Source organism: Leptosomus discolor, chromosome 1 (assembly GCF_034619465.1).
Source record: "Leptosomus discolor isolate bLepDis1 chromosome 1, bLepDis1.hap2, whole genome shotgun sequence".
Classification (NCBI taxonomy): domain Eukaryota; kingdom Metazoa; phylum Chordata; class Aves; order Leptosomiformes; family Leptosomidae; genus Leptosomus; species Leptosomus discolor.
Genome location: NC_141391.1, coordinates 134,199,647 through 134,221,919, shown reverse-complemented (window position 1 = coordinate 134,221,919; position 22,273 = coordinate 134,199,647). Strand labels below are relative to the sequence as shown.

At 42.3% G+C, this 22,273-nt stretch overlaps 1 protein-coding gene across 2 annotated transcripts in view; it reads left to right on the top strand.

Annotated features, from left to right (window-relative positions):
• The first annotated feature begins 1,053 nt into the window (after positions 1–1,053).
• The window catches only part of TEAD4 (TEA domain transcription factor 4), a 48,950-nt gene continuing 27,730 nt past the window's right edge, over positions 1,054–22,273 (top strand). The window contains exons 1-3 of one of the 2 annotated variants that reach the window (XM_086465118.1): positions 1,054–1,273; positions 20,214–20,278; positions 21,198–21,272. The gene's annotated coding sequence lies outside the window, so the exon portion shown is untranslated. Of the gene's footprint in view, positions 1,274–20,212; positions 20,279–21,197; positions 21,273–22,273 lie in introns of those variants that run through there. The other variant, XM_086465126.1, reaches the window with a different exon arrangement.

Here is a 22,273-nt window from a genome sequence, read left to right as displayed (position 1 = left end):
GGGATTAAGGTAGGGGAATGATCTGTGTCTTTAGAAGCCATTTGTCTTCTGTATGGTTGACTGGAAGTGTCTGGTCTGAAGTTGCTTTCTGAATGAGTGTTTTAGTAGCTCCACTCAATGACTTCAGCCTCCACTGTAGGTGTTTGTAAGTAGACAACTATATTGTAGTTTTCAAGAGCTAGCAGCTGCCTGCTTAGATTCAATGAGAAACCAATTTCTGCTCATGTCCGTTGGCAAATCTGGTAGTCTGAGACTGGTAAAGGATGAGGGGGCAGAGAGGCACAGAGAACTAAAGGGATTTGCCCAGAGTTGTTCTGAAGATGAGAAACAGTAGAAACAGGCCAAGCGCCCAGGATTTTTGACCTGAAACCTAGTGCCTTTATCCTTTTTCTCATGGTGCTTTCTGCTCCTGCCAGGATACAGTGCTGAGATTTGGGAGACGTTGCATTAAACTGTCTGGCTCCAGAAATTGCTTTTTAGAAGTGCAGCTGATCCTTGAGAAGAAATGTCAATGTTAAAAATGACACTGACTACTAACTCTGATCCAGTGAAACAGTATCTAACAAAATTTCAACCCCAGTGCTCAGTGATGACTAGATATTTAATCACTGCTTTATTTTGTATAGTGTTTCACATGGACTGAATCCCTGTATGTGTACTTCAGAAAGATAAATAACATTTACACAGGTAATGACAGCAGAAGGAGAAAGACATTAGGAGATAGACACGGGCAAGAAAACATAGCATAGCTTCTGGGGAGAATTGGGAAGTGATGGAGAGTTAATGAGCCAAAGAGATATGGGAGTAGGCTGTTTATCAGAAGAGTTTATAGAAAAGATTTTCATTTCTACATAAATAGAAATCAAGCATGTGGCTGAGTTACCACTTAAGGTAAACTTCAAGTAAAACCCTTCCTCAGTGGGGTTTTTTAACTTTTTTTTTTTTTTCTTTAGTATCTCCTTATTTTCATAGAGAGGAGGATTTCTAACTGACAAATGGGATGTGTTTGCCATCACAGGTTCTGAGTCTGCTTCTCCACGTGTCACCTTGGAGTTTCTAGCTGGCACCATTACCTCCAACGAGTGGAGTTCTCCCACCTCCCCTGAGGGGAGCAACGACTCAGGGGGCAGTGAGGCCTTGGACAAACCCATTGACAATGACGCTGAGGGTGTGTGGAGTCCGGACATCGAGCAGAGCTTCCAGGAAGCGCTAGCCATCTACCCACCATGTGGACGGCGGAAGATTATCTTGTCAGACGAAGGCAAGATGTATGGTAAGGAGAAAGAAAGGGCAGATCGCAACACCCCAGGCAGCCTGCCCTGTGCAGGCTGCTTGCCTTGTACCAATGATGTTCTGAATGAACTCTTTTCTCTCAGGCCTTCCCAAGATGATGCAGTTTGTCAATTCAAGTTGTATTTAGGAAAATCAGTGAAGATTTTAACATTCACAGATCAGAAAGAATGATAGATGTCTTTTTCAGGGGAGTATGAACAAGATAGATCCCAGAGTTGGATATGCTACTGAACTAATCATAGAATTGTAGAATGTTTTCTGTTGAAAGGGACCTTAAAGTTCATCTAGTTCTAACCCCCCTGCCATGGGCAGGGGCACCTTCCACTAGATCAGGTTGCTCAAAGCCCCATCCAACTTGGCCTTGAACACTTCCAGGGAGGGGACATCCACACTCTGTGTCTCACCACCCTCACAGTAAAGAACTTCTTCCTAATATCTAGTCTAAATCTACCCTCTTTCAGTTTGAAACTGTTACCCCTCATCCTGTCACTACACTCCCTGGTGAAGTGTCCCTCCCCATCTTTCCTATAGGCCACTATAAGGTCTCCCCAGAGCCTTCTCTTTTCCAGGCTGAACAATCCCAGCTCTCTCAGCCTGTCCTCACAGGGGAGGTGCTCCAGCCTTCAGGTCATCTTCATGGCCCTTCTCTGGACCTGCTTGAGCAGGTCCATGTCTTTATCCTGCTGAGGGCCCCAGAGCTGAATGCGTTACTCCAGGTGGGATCTCACCAGAGCAGAGTAGAGGGGGAGAATCACCTCCCTGGACCTGCTGGCCACATTTCTTTTGCTGCAGCCCAGGATGCGATAGGCTTTCTGGTCTGGGAGCACACACATTGCTGGCTCATACCCAGTTTTTCATTTACCAGCACCCCCAAGTCATTTTCCGCAAGGCTGCTCTCAATCCAGTCATTGCCCAGCCTGTATCTGTGCTTGGGATTGCCCCAGGCCAGGTGGAGGCCTTGCATTTGGCCTTGTTGAACTACTGTCAGAGTCTATCTGGATGGCATCCCTTCCCTCCAGTGTGTCAGCAGCACCACACAGCTTGGTGGTGTTGGGAAACTTGCTGAAGGTGCACTCAATCGCACTTCCATGTTGCCAACAAAGATGTTAAATAATCTTTGATAGATGGCATATAATGACTTCATGGTGTGACTAAGTCTATCTTTTATGGTATCCCTTGCTGCTTCCTCCAACATTCTTATAATCCTAACAGATGAAGGTCTATGTCTCTGGTGCTAAAGGGCAGAAGTTCAGCTCCTGAACCCTCCCTGAATGACTCTGCTGGTGGTGTGCAAACACCTCCAGTCTATTAACTAGCTACATTTTTCAGATCTTAAGAAGGGCAGAAAACAGACCTCTCTGGCTGCTCCCTTTCATTGTAGTTTGCTGCCTTATAGCCCTGGCATGGATGTCTTTCACCTGTGGGTTCTTCTCAGCTTCTTAGATAGCTATATTCAGGGGTGGGTATCTAAGTGCTGGCTTGCAGCTGCAGCAGAAGTCAACTTTTTAGTTGGTAAACATGATTTTGAATTGGAATTTTGACCTATTCCACAGTTAAAATTTCTTTCTTGATTTTTGTCCAAAAAAAAAAAGCCTTGACCGGGCTGGATTCTTTATCTCAGTATTGAAACAATCCTCTTGGTAATTCTGTGACTAAAAAGCAAATCAAACGCTGAGAGTGCGCAATATTTGGTTAAAAGTCCCGAAGTGTTAAAACTATTTCTCAAAGCACTAGCAAGGATCTTATGGAAGAAAGCCCTCTTCCTACACACTCAGGCTAGGAAAGTTTTTCCTTTTACATTGGAATCTCTGTGTCTGCCCCATCATGGGAGCAACCATGCCCTGAAGCTTCATATGGAGCACTTTACAGGTCGTTCTGCAAGTTTCTGTCCATTGTTCCCTGAGCTAGGGGATAGATTGCTCTCATATGGGGGCATGGGTGGGGTCTTATTTACACAGCCTTATCTACTATGGATGGCTTTACTGGGTGCATACATCAGTGTATCTGTACAGAGCAAGATAGGTTCACCCTGAGGCTCTGCAAGTGTCAGTATTCTTATGTAGACGTCAATCCCTGCTGTATGCTGGCACAACATTTTTATGGTTGTGCTGTGGAACTGACCAGGGAATTGATCCAGGTTAAAACTAACACAGCCAGAAAGGGGAAAAAAAATGAACTTTAATTTGGATATGCCCCTTGATTTGTTTAATTGCCCAGCTTTAAAGCTGCTTGTGCTGCTACTTAGAGAAGGGATAATGAGAGTGGGAATCAGCAGCCATGGTTGAGGTGAGGGTAGGACTGCTTCCTTCAGAGGCAATGCTTGCTTAAAGTGTTATTCAAACTAAAATATTACTTGAAAATCCACCCTGCGGCAATTAAGCATAGATTAGTGACATGCTCCTTGCCACTGTAAGTCTGCACTAGTTTTCATGACAGGTGACTTTTAAAATGACTAGTGAAAAATTACAGTTATGTTTTAAGACTGTCTTCATTTACAAATCATTCTGCACAGTCCCTGAAATACTTCAGCTTTGAAATGAATACAGAGCAGAGAGTGAAATGGACCAGAAAAGAAATAAAAGTGAGAGTAAAACTGAAGTAGAATGACTACAGAAACCAACAAGACTTAGCTGGGACCTGACCTAGCGTGGACTGGTGTTTAGTAGAAAGTCTGTAGTTAACTTGATGGTGAGCTGCAGAAGGTAAATAACCTATTTGCAGGGTGAAAAGTTTAGGCTAGGCTCTGGGAGAAGAAATTAAAAGCTTTTCTACAAGCCCTCCCCCACTACTCCAAATGGGACAGTGTCCCGGCTTGCCTTCAGTGCACCTGTTCCCAGCATGGATGGTTGGCTCAGTGTGCTCCTGACAGAACCTGAGGCACTGATTTATGCCCTCCTTTGCTTACTAGTCTCCAGGATCCACGCCAAGGAAGTGGGCCCCAGACTGGGATCTATAGAAAGATATGACCGGGCAGGGAGAATAAATATAGTCCCTGATTTAATCTTCATCACTTATGAGCCAGCTCACGGAATAGGACAAGCTCTATGTGGAGCTGGCTCTGCCTCCGAGGGACGGTTGTTTAGCTGTCCCATGACTGACTTGCACAGAGCTCACTGAACCGAGGGGTGAAGTGTTATAGAGAACTGTATATGCCCCTATGCCTTGACAAAAGTGGAACCATTTCACTGTTTCTCACTGAGGGGTGGCTTGTGTGGTACTATTTTGGGCATGATGTTCCAGGTCCCAGGATCTCTATGTGCAATATACTTCTCACCTGTTGAGAGAAGCTGTTATCAGTTTAAAATAAAGTTAGTAGCTTTTACCCAGCAAATATGTTGAACAAGCTAAAGTGCACCAAGCCAATATGAAGCAGTAGCACTGGGTTTTTTTTTAATACATTTAAAATTGCACAGAAAGCTGTGTTTCAGCCTACACATGGGCCTTATGCTCATGTTCCCTAGCCTCTTCAGAGTTGGCTTGCTGTTTACACCTCTTTAGATGGCGCTGCTGATTGCTGAGTGGACATAATTCCTACTTGACCCAAAAGTCAGTCAAATTCTTCTCTATACATTGACGATCTGTATCTTGATGCTTTGCTGCCTTCTTTTCTTTCATTATCTTTTTCCCTCCTAGATGTGTTCTGTTACTGGAGGCAGCATCCTGACTGAATACGCTCATACCACAGCACTCCTCTGGGTACAAGCCCTCGCTGTCCTCTAGCAGTCTCTGCTTACTACCTGCTTAAGGCATGGAAAGCTGTGTTGTCTGATATGGGATGCTATCTTTTCTCCTAATCATTGTGTTGACATTAGAAGCAGTGAGTCCAGGACACCATTTACGGATCTGGTGCCTTCTGGTACCACTAAGGTCTTGCAGGATAATTTTATAAGTGTTGCCTGCTAGAGTACTATGGGAGTGCAGTATTACAAATCTGGCTCTTACATTTTCCAACTATGTTTTTCCGTGGGAGAAATAGTATCTGTAACATTTGTACCAAATAAGCAATCAACAGAATTCTGTGTTAGAGTCAGTATCTCCTGGCATCTTCTGTACTGGTCTAGAGAAAGGAGGCAGAAAAAGCTTAGTACCTTTGTGTGATTTGCATGGAGATGCTAAACAGACCAGGTCTCCCAACTCCTCTGAGGACAGAGAAATAAAAAAATAGTAACTGGCAAAGCGGTGCTTATTTTTACAAAACACTGCTGGGGCCTTGATTTACAAGTGAGGAAGTAAGAGCTTGGAAAAAATGAGCTACTGCCTTAGCTGCCCAGCTTTCCCTTCTGCTGCACAAACATCTGGCTTGGAACACCATCTTGTAAGAGGAGCCAGAATTGGCAGCTGTTTGTTAGACTGCTGTTCTGTAGGAGGCGGTAGTTTAGCAGCTGGTTTACAAACAGCTCAGCCATTGCTGTGCTGAGAAAGGTGGGGCAGACAGCTGGGGCAGTCATCTGTCTCCTAGGCTGGTGCCATCTGTTTGTGAGTCAAAGCCCTGATATGGCTGATAGGAAATACTTAAAGATGTCCAAATCTCAGAGGGTGAGTGATAGAAGAAGGATGGTTAACCATGTTACTAGTGAAAACCTGGAGCGTGCAGTGAACTGCAAAGACTTGATCTTGCAACACGAATTAAGCTGGCATAAAAGCTCAGTCTGATGCCAAAAACTACAATGTCACTACCGTGTCCCTCCCAGCCTGTCCTGAAGTGGCTAGGAAAATTTGCAGGATATTGCCTTCATTTCAAAGGGGTATGTTATCAGTTAATGTTTTCCCCGCCCTCAGAAAGTCACTAAAAGTAAAATTGAAAAGCAAGCAAATAAACCCCAAGAAGCGCAAAACATACACTGCCTGTCCCAGTTCATAGACACTACTTCTTGAGGGAAGGGAGTAGCATGACAGCTATTTCAAATATGAAAGCCTTCAAGGTGTCAGTCTTCAAATGTTTTCTTCTATATCTAGTTTAGCATCTCACCTGATGATGTTTCAGTCAAAGCAATTGGAATGTGCTGAGAATGTGCTCAGTTGACACTGAACTGGCTGGCCCAGGTAATTGCAAAACTTGGATTTCAGCTGTGATATCCCTCAGAGAGATACTTCTGCAGTTCCTATCCCTTTCATTATTGTGACCTAGGGAACTGTAGAACAGCCCTTTGTCCCACAGTTTTGGTAACAAAATCCAATCATCCCATCTTCCAGTAGAAGACAGGTGAAACTTAGATTCGTGGAAAATCAGTCAGGATGCAGACTTTTCCCTCCTCTCCTCTTTTCCTGGTGGTACGTATGATGTTTTTGGAGTTGCTCAATAATAAGGTTTTGTTTCACTGAGTCCGCTTTCAACTTTGCTTTTGTGTGGTTCTAGTTCTTTGTTGTTGACTAGATGAAGCCAGATTTCTGGAGACATTTGTAGCAGGTCAAACTGCTGGAGATTGTAAAGTTTTTCCTTCTATATCCTTTGTAAGTCGAGTTTAGGGTTCTTGGTGTTAAACTGTGTGTCAGTTTAACTGGTGCTTTCTCCATGCAAACACAAAAAGAAAGATTTTTCCATGAGTTCTAAACATTTCCTGAATATTGAGAAATTTACCACTTATGAAATGACAACCAGCTGGGAAACTGCTTGGTGTTGCGGTTAATAAGAGTTAATAGTATTGGCTGCGGCATCTTTCCTTAACATGCTTAGTACTGAACAGAAATATACTTGCAGTTTTATTGTGTATTACATATTATCAAAATTATTATGACTACTTTTGGGGGGGCTTTATTCTGTTGTTTCAACAAAGGGCACATACTTTTTCCTGTCCGTTTCAATTTTTAGCAGCTTTGTAGTCCATTTTTATCTGCCAGGCTTAAAACCAAGTGTGTTGTGTAGGAATTATGTTTTTCTCACTGAATATGTCTGCAGCCACAGAACTTTTGTCACATTCAAGTAACTTCATTAGCAACATTGCATTACCCTTTTGGCTCCTTCTCTGACTTTTTAATTTCTAAATTTCAAATATTTAGTAATTCTCTAAGATAAAGTTGATCTGTAGAGGTATGTTTTCAGGAAGGCTCTTGTTCTGATTTTTTTGCACAGTAAATAACACAGCCAGTTTAATTGATTTCTAGTTTAGTAAGCCAGCTTTATGCTTTGTAGCTGTATCTACTCATCTGCCTTGTACCTGAAAGACTGTTTCAATTTTGTTTGTCAGCCTTTTCCCTTGTTGCGAGTCATTGTTTTCCTTCTAAGGTGCTTCTGGATAACTTTACACATTTCTAGGTTTTTTTCTGAAAAGTTTAATAAAAAAGCCTTAAGTTTTCTTATACATTTTTGAAGACACTACATTCTTTCACAATTGGATCCAAATATTTCCAGTTGCTACTCTGCTCTTATATATAAAAAAGCCATTTATTTATGTTTAAAATTTCAGATTGAATTCAAAACCTGGGAACAAAATCAGAAATGGAAAATGGAAGTTAATAATGTCCACTGGCCTTGGTTTCTTTTTTCCTTAAAACGGGTGCATGTAAAGCTCTCTTCTGGACAGGTTTTTACAAACACATTACCAGAATGATCTCAAAAACATGGAGTGAGTTCTGAGAAGAGCAACAAGCATACCAGACTTAACACCGAGCTCTGGGAATTGAAGGGGCTGATTTAGGAGGAAAGATTAAAGTAGCTAAATATACATAGCTTGGCTAAGCGATGACTGAAAGGTGGAGGGTGGGGGGGACACATAATGACAGTCTAAAAATATTTGAAGGGTGTTAACATTGAGGAGGGAGAGGGATTTTATGTGAAATTTGAGCATGACTAGGATTAATGGGGAGAAAGAAGGAATAGAGGATGGGTATCAGCAGAAGCTTCGTGACAGCATGTGGTACTCAGTGCTGAGGGATCTCTCTTCTGTAAGGAGTTACAATGGAAATGCTGTTGTTGGGAACTTCAAAAATTGTATCAGACAAAACTATAAGGAATGTATTTGTAAAACTAGTCCCAAGGAATGGCACCTGTATGTGTATGTGTGTGTTTTGTATGAATGAGAGGTGGATTCTAGATTAGATGTACTATGATTTTACGCAGCAAACAGAGTGGGTGTTAGGTGATGACCGAATACAGCTTTCCGGTGTAAATATATGCAGGTTTTTTTCAAAATTGTTAGTGTTATGGTTTATACTGCCTGTGTTTGTGACATGAATAAGTTTGTTAGACTGATGGACACAAAGGCCCTTTCTCAGGTCTGAAACAGGAAGAGTAAACTTCAGGATAAGTACTAGGAGTGCTTTCTCAGAATTTGTCTTCTGTGATTAGTCAGACATTGGGTAGAGAAGGGTGATGGCATTTCTCAAGCAAGGCGGTGCACATACATAGAAGGAGCTGATGTCAGTGCACAGATTGTGTGGAGACCTGTCATAGGAAAAAAGGAGCTTTCTTATTTCTACAGTGCAGGTAAGCAAAACCTATCACATGAACTCTCTTTTAAAGTCTCTTTCAGAGGCGTGCCTTATTGCTGGAGAGCATGTATGAAGTAGAACTTAACAACACTTTAGTGAAGTATCCCTGTACATGTTAAGCAAAACCAGTACAAGACAACATAACCTTTCCAGGTTCTAGTGCCTTAAGTGGTGCCCCAAAGCGAAGGAAAGCTGCTTGATCAGAAAAAGACAATGTTACAGCTAAAAGAAGAGGCAGTATTCTTATTCATGTAGGATCCAGATAATGAGTACAGGAAAACTAGGGCTGACTGTTGGTTTAAACAGTTGCTCATTAGCTAATCCTTAACAAGCCCTGTATTGTCTGTGTATGGTGAAGATCTGGGCAGCGAAACTGGGAAGGCTGTGTGCAGTTTGTGCCCAGACAGATGGTCTTGTAAGTCCGTTGGTCACTGGCAGAGCTGACTTAAACCTCTGGGGCCTGGGTACACCTGCTGCTGAAGGGTGCCTAGCCAGCAGCTGTTCTTCATTGCTGTCACCTTGAACTTGTGACCCATCTTTTGGGTACTCCTTCAAATTCTCTGAGGTCCACTACATGCACATATATAGGCATGGTCTTGCTCTGCCTCTGGCTTCTTGAACAGGAAATGACACTGTTTTCAATGAAACTTTTTAATGTAAAATGTCTTTAGAATGACTCTTCTTTCCTCTCAAGTGTGATTTGTACACAAATTGCTATTTGTAATTGCAAATCCCTTTTCAGGAGCTTAGATTGGTGACTGTGGACTGGAGTGCCAGGAATGTAACCAGTGCTTGATGAACTAACCCAATAAGAAAGACCCAAGTTGTGCTGTAGGTTTAGGCCTATTTCTAGGCGTGAGAGTATTACAAGGAAACACACTTGCGTGTGTGGTATTTAGCACAATGTTGCCTTCAACCTTGACTGGGGATTATGAATGTTCCTGCATATGAACACTGTATCATCATTTTTTAGTTGAAGAGTCATACAAAATGGTGCTGGGAGGGACCTTGAAAGGTCACCTTATCTATTCCTGTGCCTGGAGGCAAAGCCAGCTCTACTTAAGCTGTTCATGTCTAATCTGTTCTTTTACAGCTAAGGTTGGAGGAAAGTGATTTGACAATTCTAGATACAGCAGCTTTCATCTAGAAGTTATATGAAGAACCTAGGTGTTTGCAAATATTCGTTTGGATCCACATGCATTTTTAACTATCCCTGCAGCTTGAATAGTTTTGTCATCTTCTTGTTCCTGCTTTCCTGGCACTGCCTCAATCATGGTTGCCCAACTATCTATCAGACTTATGCTGTGAACTAGTCAGGGAACAGGTGTTTAAAGAATGTAGAAAAGAATTGCTCCAGTGTTAGGAGCAGAAAGAGAGTAGGGAGGAAATATCGCTAGCCACTGTAAGGAAATTTTATGAGCTTGGCAGAATTCAGCTATTATCCAGACCAGCTCCTGAGTAACTACCCAGTTATGAAGCCTTTGTTTCTGCTGGGCTTTTCAGTCCACATTCTCTTTTCACCTGTTGCAGAATATCTTTAACAATTATTTTCGCTAGTGCTGGGATTCTATGAAACTGTTCTGTGTTGAGACCAAGAGTATATTTCCTTCAGAAACAGTGAGATGACCTAACAGTTCACTGCAAAAGAAAAAAGAGGGAGTTGCCACTCTTGTGTCCTTGCTCCCCTGCTCTGCTTTCAGTTTTGTGCTCCCACTCTTTAGACTAACTTCAGTTTCCAGCAGACTCCTTGCTGATCAATTTTAGCTTGCTAAAATGATAGCAGACTACTCTGGTAAAATGAGCTGGACAGATTTCTGCTGGATTAGAGAGCTGAACTCACCTGTGGAATGATCTGGTGAGAGGGAAAAATGCAACCACTTTTTCAGCAGTAGCCAGACATTTGTTTAAGCTGAAGCTTATGGTTTAAAGTAATCGTGAACAATGACTGCACTCTAAATTATGAAGGCAAAAACTGAAGATGGGTGAAGTGGCAGCCATTTCACTTACAAAATCAGTATTCATTTATTCATATAATGCAAGAACAGTCCTTGGGTTCTTTTGCTCTTCTTGAAGGTGCTGCATAATTTTCAGTCAGTTGGCTAGGAGTGGGTCCTGGTGTAGTCTTATGCGTCAAGTGAAGCAGTCACAACTCCTCACAGGACTAAGCCAGATCAGGCCAGATGCCTTGGGAACTGCAAGGTTCTGTGCTGGTCATGCACAGAACCTTTTAGCTCCAATTTCTGTGATAGCTGAAGCTTTGAGTACTTAGTCAGTCTGTCATCTGGACACGTGCACAAGATTAGCACTTGGGCAGAAATCTGCAAGAAACAGTGTACTATTGGTGCCAGCAGAGGCAGCTGACTGCAAAATGAGGGGGAGGAGAGATGCTGAAGTTTTTGCTGTCCTTTGAAGTAATATCACTGAAGTGCTATTCAGAGTTGCTTTCAGCACTCTGCAGCTATTGGAAGTTATTGAAACAAGCAAACAAGATGTTTATTGACCTAAGGAAGAATTTAGCAGATGTCTGGGTCTGTAATGTAGAACTTGGACTCATGGGAAGTGGAGGATGTTGTTACAGTTAAGCATTACTTTCAGTGCTACCTACCCTCAATGGTCGAGTTCTTCTAAAGCTGGGCCTTAGGGAGTAAAATATGTTTATGCGTGTATAACGTCATTTTTGGGTGCCCTAAGAGACTGAAGGCTGTTAGTTTGACATGCCTTTCCGTGTAGGGTTGTTATTGGCTATTTTGGGTGTTATCTGATATGCTCTCTGGCTGTATGAAGGACTCATTACTATATGCAGCTGCTTTGGTGTGGTTGTGGGATTTCCCAGCCAAACTGAATCTAAACAATTTCTATAAGATTCACATCGGTCTTACTCTGGGAAGCACCAGAACAAGTCCCAGCTCTGTTCCTATTGCAGCCCTTAACGTGTACATGGAGGAGTACTTATTTGATGGATTTACATTTCCATGGCCTGAGGTGATAATGTGGGACAACACAGCTGATGGGGACATTCAATTTATGCACTGAAAAACTGTATTAAAGGCTGAGGGGTGGTGAAGAGCTGTGTAGCCTGGAGCTTCATATTATGCTGATGGGGAGAGATTGCTGCATGCATACATTGTTGTACATTAGTAAGAGATCATCCTTACAAGGAATAACTCTGCATGCCTTTGGGGCAGTAATTGGGAGGCACTTTAACTCTGTATAGCCTTTAGACAAATGATGCAAGCACAGGAAGAGCCTTGCCCATTTTCTTACCAGTCTGTATGTGTGCGAGGGTTAGGCAGAGTACAGTTCCAGGCTATAGTTTCTCTTGTGGCAAAACTGGTTTAAGAAGTTCTGCCCTGATTCTTTCTCCGTTCTCTTGCTGTGCCAATGCCATAGTTAATGTGGCCACAAAATGAACTAGTTCACCAATCAAATTAAAAATAGGCTGATTGGGAAAACCAAAACAGAACGAAAAACAAAATCCAAATGTGTGTGTGTGGCGGGGTTATTTTTGAATTTTTGGTAATTGGCCTTCACTCCTGTGCTCTTCCTCCCCTTCTTCCAGCAATTTGATTGGTTTGGTACAGCTGCACACAGGAGTTGATGGAATATTGCAGGAGGAGGAATGACCAGCTGAAGAGAGGCGAACCTCTTCAGGTTGTTTTATTGATGAAGAAATTGTTGCTGTAACTACAGCCATGGTGACTGACCTTTCATTTATCTCCACTCCTTGTTTGGAAGCAGTAAGAAGCTTCCCAAAACCTGCTAGGTCTGTAATTATTATCTCTCAGTCATGCACCTTGCGTGAAGCATCTTCAACCGACCATCAAGAAACAGCAGTTTCTAAATGGGTATAGCACTTACGTTTCTAGCTGTGAATTTAGGTTATAGATATTTTTCATAAGTACTGGCTCAGCTTTCTTTGAGTCTTCATGTCAAAATCCCCTTATTGCAGGGACTGCATGAGCTCAGGGAATCTTCTTGTGGAAGGTTAATACTGAGCAAATTCAAGCATGGAATAAATGATCAGAGTGAGGAAACTTTCTTCTCACAACCGAATATAACATTCTCTGATGTGTGTAACTGTGCTATGGGAACTCGAAGCTCACTCTTAAGCACTGAAGTTCTGCATTGGTGTGAGGAGAGATGAGATGTCTTCATAGAATAGGCCAGTGCAGTAAAATACAGTATGGTTTTCTATGGTCTCTTTCAAGGGAAGTCATCCCAGTATGATGGTCATAGTGGTGTACTAAGTTTGTTTATTGCCTTCTGAATACAGTTCTCTGGATGCAGTGTAGAAGTTAGGTTTTTTAAAAAAAAATACCTTGAAAGGAACTTGGACCAGAGTGAACATTGTTGTTAACATATTGTTTGAAGAGCTGTCTCCAACTCCTAACTAAAAATAAACATGCTGTTCTTGAGGTTGTCCACTGCTGTTGGGGCTGCTTCCCACAGGGATTTACCACAGTTGCAGTCCAGATAAATGGGAAAAACAAGACACCATGCTGCATTACTTGCTCAGTATGTTCAGTTCATAGGTACAAACAAATACTGAAGCCAGTGAAGAGCAAACAACAGAGTTTCGAGATTAATGGGAGGGTGGAGGTTCCCAAAGAGAGACAGAAAGATAGGGATGAATAGGGAGATGTTTATTGCAGGTTTTTGTTGACTTTGGGGACAGCCTCAGCTCTGGTAGTGGAATTAATGGTAAAAGTAGGAGCTGAAACAGAGAGGGAGGGAAGGATTGAGCCTTTGAAAGAGTTTGGGTGCTGAACATCATTGCTCTATTATATAGGTTGTATACCACGACAAAGCTCAGAAAGAGGGGGAGCAGGACATATAGGAGAAGTAGAGGACAAAGTCTAAAACTTCATAAACAAGTTTCCTGAAAAAGAGATTTTAAGGTTGAAAGCAAGCATGGTAAGTAATCAAGAAAGATGTGACATTAGTGATTGCCAGGAGTCAAGGAAGATAGGAAGGGATGAAGGGAACCCAGTCCAGAGAAAGAAAGGTCATGTACTGCATTTTCTTTTGCTGTGAAAAAGCTGGGCTGGAAAATTGGGGAACCAGCAGAATCTTCTCACCAAGGCTCTGGTAAGAAAAGGTGGTTTGTAACGAAGGGAGAGTCTAATAAAGATAGCATTAAAAGTAGCGTTAAGGATTATATCGGTAAGAGTTGAGTGTCTGTGCATCTTGATGAGAAAATGGGATTAGCTATCAAAAAGACAAAAATGTGGTTTTTGACACAGGCAGCCCTGTTTCTGGAAAAGGTGATGCCCAGGAAAGCATTTAGTGTAGCTGGGAGGAGGAAGCAGTGGAATGAGAGATGGAAAGAAAGGCTGTGCAGGGAGGTATGGTTTGGGGCAGACCCCAGTGTCAGTTAGTCTCATATGCACACATATTAACATAACATGCACTGCTTTTGCCACAGGTGTGTCATTCTGGTAAGACTTGCTCAGCAGTTAGTTTTGCTTCATATGCGTAGAGAAACATTGACATTTGGTGGACAGCTGAGGTGTCCTTAAATTCCCTCTTGTGTCTAGATTTATTTGTCATGCTGTGTGATGCACACAGTTCATCATGTTTATGTTGATTGTCATGAACAGTTAACTAAATGCTTAGCAAGTTCAGGAGACAGCCATATCCCAAGAACTATCATTAAGTGACACAAAGAGATTGAAATGATAGTTGAGATGGCTTTCTTGACCTTGCTATGATTAACCTTTCACTGGATACAGCTGGGCAGTTGTTTCTGTATTTCTCTTATCTTTGCTGCACTTCACAGTTAGGTGCATATGTTTGCTTGGGGTACAGAAAAGATGTCATTACCAAGAAGCAGATACTTTCATGCAGCTTCCTGCTGGAAGGATTTTGCAGAAATCATGGAGTTCTTTGCTCTCACCCATCACAGAATAGAGGCTTTAGTGGTTCTACTTTCTTTGGCAACAGGTGTGCAAGGAAGTGTAAGGCTTAAAGAGATGCTTGTACAAGCAGTACAAAAGATGCCTCTTGTACAAGCAGTAATATACCATTAGTAGCAGAAAGCCAGCATGAAGCTTTGAGGTAGGACTGGGAAGTGTTTTCTATGGCTGTGGGAATTCCCTTGATCTTCCCCCTTCCTTACAGGCAGACACTTCTCTTATATTGAAAGGCACACAGGTGTAGAATGGAGAATCAAAAAGCCTCTTTATTCACTTCTCTTAGCAACACCTTCCAGGATAACTACTTAATCCAAAATTTTTGAATTTAGTGTAGTATGGAGTGGGAGCTAAATTGATGCCCTTGGAAATTTATCTGTTAGGAGTGAGAGGTAAAGAACATAAGAGTATCTCTTTACTCCTTTTTTCATGCCATGCTTCCAAGGGGAAGGCTACAGGGAGGATAAAGAGCTTTTGGGTGCTGTGCTGCAGTTGGTATGTTGGCTAGAGCTTCATGAAACCTAATGCGCAGTTTCGACAGAGGAGGCACAACTGTTGGCAGGTTCCGGTGACCATGGCACGCCTCAGCGGGAGTTATTCTAAGAACACAACATATGATCAGATTACCAAGGGACACTTTACATGGCTCTAAAACGAACCATCTGACGGTTTATGACAGCTCTGCCTGTTCCAGCCAAGCGAGGAGTACTAGTCTTTGCTGACCCTGCAGCCAGGGTTGTGAAACAAAGAAAGTGCTTTCCAGAGGCTGTGAACCTACAGGCTTCCAGCCATATGATACCTGCTTACATCTCACTTCTGATAAGAAAAAAAAAAAAAAAAAAGAAGACATTTAGGACCTGGTTCTCTTGCAGTTTTGATTCATGGTAGTTTAATACATTGTTGCTGCAGTTTACTGGGCTTGGCAATTTGCGTAGTTCTATATTTAGTAGTCCCTGTGATGCGTTATAACGTCTTTGTACAGTGATCTGGCTTTTTTTGCTACCAGTATCTTTATTAGTTTAATATAGTCTGCCACATTTCTGTCTTTCCCTGGTTCTGTGGGGACACACTCCTGGAAGAGGAAGGCTGTATTGAGAGGTGGTGGCAAGTGAATTCTAAAACTGGAAATTTTGAGGATCCACATTTGAATGCTCTCTCTAGAGAATTTCTATACCAGGTTCTAATATGTGCAATTCGTACAATAGTTTTCCCTCCCTCTAGTCTTCAGTGAAGTATATGGCCTGAGACAGCTTTGTAATTTTTGCTGATGTTATCAAAGACGGTTAAACACACACTTAGGGAAACACCTCCCACTTTCCCAGGCTCAACTACAGTTTATTGCCTCTCCTTCCTGCTTCCCTTGTCCCATCTTTGCTTGTTTTATTCTCTATAACATTCAGTCCCTCCTAATTCCTTTGAGGTGCTGGGTGTGGGGTCACTGTGTAAAGGTTTCTTTCTGCCAATCCTTGCATTTTAGTTTTTTTCCTGTGGTACTCCTTGCTTCTTGCTGCTCCTCTGCTCCTGTGTGGGTTCTCAATCGGCTGCAGTCCTTTCAGGGTTGTCCCTCCTCTGGCATGAGTCCTCCATGCTCTGCAGTTGCCTTAAAGTGCACTCCTTCTGCCATGGAGCACCTCTTTCCAAGAGCACATTTCTAGCTATGTCCCTATCCCCAACAATGTCACCTACCACGTGTCTCCTTTTCTCCTCCCTTTTCTCCAAATGTGTCTCTTTACATACCTTGCGTTTCTCCTTCTGTGCATCCTCACATGTCTCCTTTTTGTGGTTCCTTTTGTGTGTCTCCTCATGTGTCTCCTGCCCCTAGTGGCTATTGCCCTTTCCAAAATACGTTTGAGCATACGTAGCTTGTGCTTCTCTGACAAGTTGAGGTTTTGATGGATTGTTGTATTCATTCATTTTTGGAGATGGCTGAAATGGACTGTGACTGGCGTGGGGCTGTTCATGGCATCCTTTCACACAGATTACGCCTGCAGCCCTCTACTGCTGAAGCAGAATAGTTCTCTGTCAGAATGCCCACTCTGTGTAATTTCTTGACTTTCATGGAGACACAACAAAGCTAAATTTGATCCATAACATTTATTCTATCTGGTTGAGAATCCCTTGAAATCAGTTTTGCAAGGATGACCCATATTTGAACCAGTGTCTGGAGAGTTGCCCCGTGTTCAAATTGTCAGTATAGCTCAATATGCATCCTTTAAAATTTTGCCTGAAGTTGTCCACATCCACTTCTTCTCAAGGCTAGTTTTTCCTTTCTCTTCCATTAATTCGTTCCACTTGCCCCTTGAAGGGTCCTCTTGGTGTATATACATTTTGCTTTTTGTTTATTTATAGATAATGGGGTTTGAGCACCTTGTTTTGTTCTGCATATTTCCCACTTCTGACATGAGTCAAAGTGTCCTTCTGAAATTTCGTATATGCTGGCATCTGTGTGAGAAGAATCACTTCAGTTGTTTCTTACCTTTCAACATGGATCCATGTCCAACAGATGGAGGCTTTGAAACGCTATAAATATTAATCTTGACACTAGAAAAAGGTGGTGTGGGTATGTGTCGCTAGTAATTGGTCTTGGCTTTGTAAAAATGGTTGCATTGTTTGGAAAAGCAGCCAGGTGGAAGGTGGCATAACAACATCTGCTCCCATCAGACTCTCCTGGGCATGTCACCACGCTTATGGTGAAACTGTGAGAACTGAAGAGGTCAGTGGTAACATGCTGGACATTGTGTTTCTGGCCCAGAAATAGTTCTTAATTCATGTATAGGGGACCTGGAGCTGTATTCTTTTCTCAGCTACAGACCTGATTCTTCTTCCGGGGGAAATAAGGAGAGCATTTGTAATGACACCATTAGGAAAAGATTAATATCTGTAAATGTGAAATGCTTCTTATCCCTGTGTGTGCTTTGGTTATGTTTCATAAACGTGGCTTAAATGCAGCCGTGGATGTTCACATTCTTCTGTTTCACAAAAAGATGGAATTGGGAGCTTTGCCAGCCCTTCCCTAAAGGGTTGAGTCGTCAATCTCTAGCATAGTCTTTCCTTGCATTCATTTTTTTCAGGGTTGAGTTAAACAAGGTTTTAAAATAAAAACAAGTGACAACTTTTTCATGGAATATTAAACTACTAGAATAAATATTTCATCTATTTTCATTGCTTGCTTTTTTTGATCTCTGTGATGTCCTAATGTACAAGTTTTCCATTCTGCCCATAAACTTTTCAGAAAATATTTAGGTTTTGTAATTTTGTTATAAATAAACTTCACAAGAGCTGCAGCTTTGCTTCCCTGTTTATTCCTGCTTCATTCCTCAAACACTTGCAGCCATATAAGATGTCTCACAGCCTTGCACTTTCTACTCCCAACTTTTTATTGAGGTACTGTATCGCTGCTACTATGGTCACCACAAATGTGTTGCAGAGCCTGCTCTTTCTGTCATATTTTCTGCCTTGAATCAGCCTGAACTCTAGTTCAGGTGTATAGCTGCTGTTTTTCTGTTTCTGCTCTTTATTCCTCCATCTCCAGGAAGAGAATAAAATCTGTGTGTTTGCTTAGATTTGACACATGGGAGCCAGTGTATGGAACCTGCATAGTCTGCCTGGTGTCTTGGTGTCGACTCTCAAAGTGTTCTGTGGTGCTAGCTGTGAATTTGGTCTAAGGTTGCTTCTGCTGTTCACTGCTGAAGTCAGTAGCTCAGCCTTCTCTGTTTCTTTTCCTGACTTTTAAATCTCAGACTTGAGTCTTCTGCAGTTTCCTGCTCCCATTCCAAGCAATTTCAAATTCTGTACCAGTGACCCTGTAGCTTCACATTTCACTAGCCATTTAACTCATGTTGCTGCTAGTACCATTTCCCTCATCTGTCACCATGACCATCTTTTCTTTACATCTCTGCACCGACGTCTGCTTTCACATTGAACATAAAGCTGTCTTCATTTCCCTTGGCCCTGAAGGGCATAATCTCACTGCGTCAAGTCTTAAAATCAAGATGTAAAACCTATCTTCAGTGCCTGCAATGTATGCTTGTTCAATAATTACATAAGGATTCCTTCACCTCGCTCAGCCTGTGCCCCACCTTCCTGTTTATGGGAGCCCCTTGTAACCTTCCACAAAGCTCAGCTTCCTTCTCTATATCTCTTCTGAAGAATGCTCCTGGTTTTGGGATACCTGCAAGAAGCTGAAAGCACTTTTAAGTCACTGTATTATGTTAAACTGATAAGTTCTGTGTAACTGTTTCCATGAACTTAGATTCACAGAATGACAGACTCATGTAGTTTGGAAGGGATCTCTTCGTATTGTCTAGTCTGGCCCTACTGCTCAAGCAGTGTCAGCTACAGCAGGTTGCCCAGGATTGTGTCCAGTCAGGTTTTGAATATCCTCCAAGTATGGAGACTCTACAACCTCTCTGGGCAGCCTGTGCCGGTGGTTGGCCACCCTTGCTGTAAAAAAGTTGGGTTTTTTCCTTTTTTTTTTTTTTTTTTTTTTTTCTCTTTTTAAGGCTGAATTTAGTGTGTTTTATTTTGGGCCTGTTGCTTTTTTGTCCTATCGCTTGGCACTATTGAGAGGAGACTGGCTCCCTCTTCTTCATTGCCTCCTGTCAGGTATTTATTGATTAAAAACTCCCCTTCAGTCTTTTCCAGGCTGAACAGTCCCATCTCTCTCAGCCTCTCCTCATATGAAAGGTTTTCCAGCCCCTTAATAATTTTTGTCAACCTTTTGCTGGAGTCACTACAGTATGTCCACATCTTTCTCGTGCTGAGGAGCCCAGAACTGGACACAGTAGTCCAGATGTTGCCTCAGCAATGTTGAGTAGAGATGAACTATTATGTCCCTTGGCCTGTTGGCAACAATCCTCCTAATGCAGCCTGGATGCTGTTGGCCGCCTTTGCCACGAGGGTGCATTGCTGGCTCATTGCCAGCTTGTCAACCAGGACCCCATCCACTCAACCAGTTTTCAGTCCATCTTCTTGTCTGCTTGTCTAACCCATACTTTGTCAGATTGCCTATGAGGATGTTACCTCGCTGTAGAAACTATCAGGCTGGTTAAGTATGATTTCCCATTTGTAAAACTATGTGGAATACTTCCAATTACCTTCTTGTCCTTCATGTATCTGGAAATGATTTCCAGGATTACATGCTCCATGACCTCCCAGGGATTGAGGTGAGGTTGACTGGCCTGTTATTTCCTGGATCTTCCTTCTTGTCTTTCTGAATGTTTTGGGGTGAGTGGCTTCCCTTTTTCTTCTTTGTACTGGCAGTCGTGATCCATGTTTACAGCTTCTACACACTATGGTAATGTAATTATTAAGCAAAGCACATGGTTGTCCTTTTTATTGGTAACTTTAAGCTATACAGATGCAAGCTGGGAAATAGAATTTTCGACCCAAAGTTCTGCTTCTAAAACTCAGACCTCTACCATGTGAACTAATGTACCTAGAGTACTTTTCTAAGATAGAAAATAGTGTGACAGAGTATCATCCCACTGTTAATCTCTATAGATAGATAGTTGCATTGTGCATCTTCTCCCTGGGGTCATAGCTTTTTAAACTTGTATTTGCATTATTTCTCTGTTCCAGGCCGAAATGAGCTGATTGCCCGCTATATTAAGCTGAGAACAGGGAAGACACGCACAAGGAAACAGGTAAGTGTAAAATTTTCCTTGTAAACATTAGTTTCTTTGGATCACTAGACATGATGAGGACTTAGGAGAACAAATGCCTTGCTGTTCACTTCTTATTAGTTTCTGACTTTGCTGGAAAGAGGTTGTTTTGCTGAGCTGGTTAATAAGAATGGTGGGAAGAGTCACCTCAGGCATTTTACAGTAGGATTGTAATGCTCATGTCTCTCAACCACATCATGACACACAAATTTTTCTACTGTTGTAGGTGTGTGATTTTGTTTGGTCTACTAATGAACATTTCAGTGAACATCAGTGGTCCTCTATATGAAGATTCCTTGTTCAGCCCAGCCAGATGGACAGCAATGATGGTTTTGAACATGCCTGGTGCATGGGATGAAAAAGGAATCTTTGTAATTTGGGAGTGACAGTACAGGCTATGCTGGACAAAGCACTGAGCAACCTAGACCTGCTTTGGGTAGGGGATTGGTGGATGACATCCAGAAGTTCCTTCTAACCTAAATTATTCTATGATGCGTTTTGGCCCACATTAGATATGGGGAGGTTCTGAGAGTCATTATGCAGTGGCCAGGGCTATGGAACATGGGTTTCCCTTCTCCCAAGAGGAGGCCAAGATGGGGAATAAAGAGATCAGAACTCAATCCCTAGATTTAAGAGTGGGTTATTCAGCTTTAGAGAAGGTGTCTGGTTTGGTAAAGCCATTGGAATTGGAAAAGGCCTTAAATGGCCCGTCTTTGCTGGTCTTCTGCCTCATTTCATGACACCTGTTATGTTCAGAAAAGCTCTCATTGCTACCTCAACTCTCCCTTCCCCCAACCCTAAATAACTGCCTATTGCACAAGGTGCCTAAAGTATGTTTACTTCTGCAAGCAGCTACCAAGTACTCCTCTGGAATGAAGATGGATTTTGTCTTTCAATACAGGTATCTAGTCACATCCAGGTCCTGGCAAGGCGGAAAGCTAGAGAGATCCAAGCTAAGCTAAAGGTATGATGGATAGCCTTTAACATATCATGCAAGCCCCACTCCCTCATCCATTCCCTCTTTGAATAGCCTTAAAAAAGGGTGATATTAGGCACTAAACTGTAGTAAGCTGGGGAGGAAAAGGTACTGTGCAGGAAGTGTTGTGCAAACACTTCTATTGTAGCTCACACTTGTATTGTAGCTCTGTGACATCTGGAGCAATTCTGTTTAAAGAAGAAAGAAACAATAACTTTAAATTTTATATGTCTGATTTCTACCTCTGGTTTATGCTGCTGTCATCTAAGTCTGAAAGACCCTTAGACTTGGGAGTATGCAAAGAGGAGGAGGGGTTTATGGTTACAATTGCTAACCAGTAATCAGTCCTTAGTGTTGTGGGGGCCCTGGGAAAGGGTAGCCTTACAGTTACTGCAGCACTAGTTCCACCTCTGCTAGTGGTAGCAATGTGGAGTTGTCCATAAGAAAGAGTTCTGAGTTGGCTTAACCACTGAGAGGAAGCAATAAAGCCAGCTGTCTCCTCCTCAGGTAAAATGGTGGCAGCTGAATAGACTTTTCCCTTTGATTAATTCATAACTAATTTGAAGAGGCCTGGGCTAATGAGGAAGAAAATGGTTGACTACTTGCTTGAACAAATCTCTGTTTTTCTATAGGAAGAGCTCTGAGATCATGCTAGTGAACGGATGCTTCTTGACATTTATTTCTGTTCAGATTTGAAGCAGGGACATGGTTTATGTGCTCAGACTGAATTGCCAGAAATGTCAAGAAGGTCAAGTTTATGGGTGACAGTTGCACAAGAGGGTGTCCCGTGTTAGAATGTAAGCCATCCAGAAAGAGCTTGATGAGCGGGATGTAAGGTCTGGTCCTTGTTACATTTCAGTGAGACAACCAGAGAAGGAAGGTGCATGACCTTCCTGATTTGGTATAGCAATAAGCGATCTGGAGGGAAGTATGTTTGCTTCCCTGATCTTCCATGCTTTAGGTGATGATGAGGATCTTGGCAGCCTGTCCAGCCCTGACTG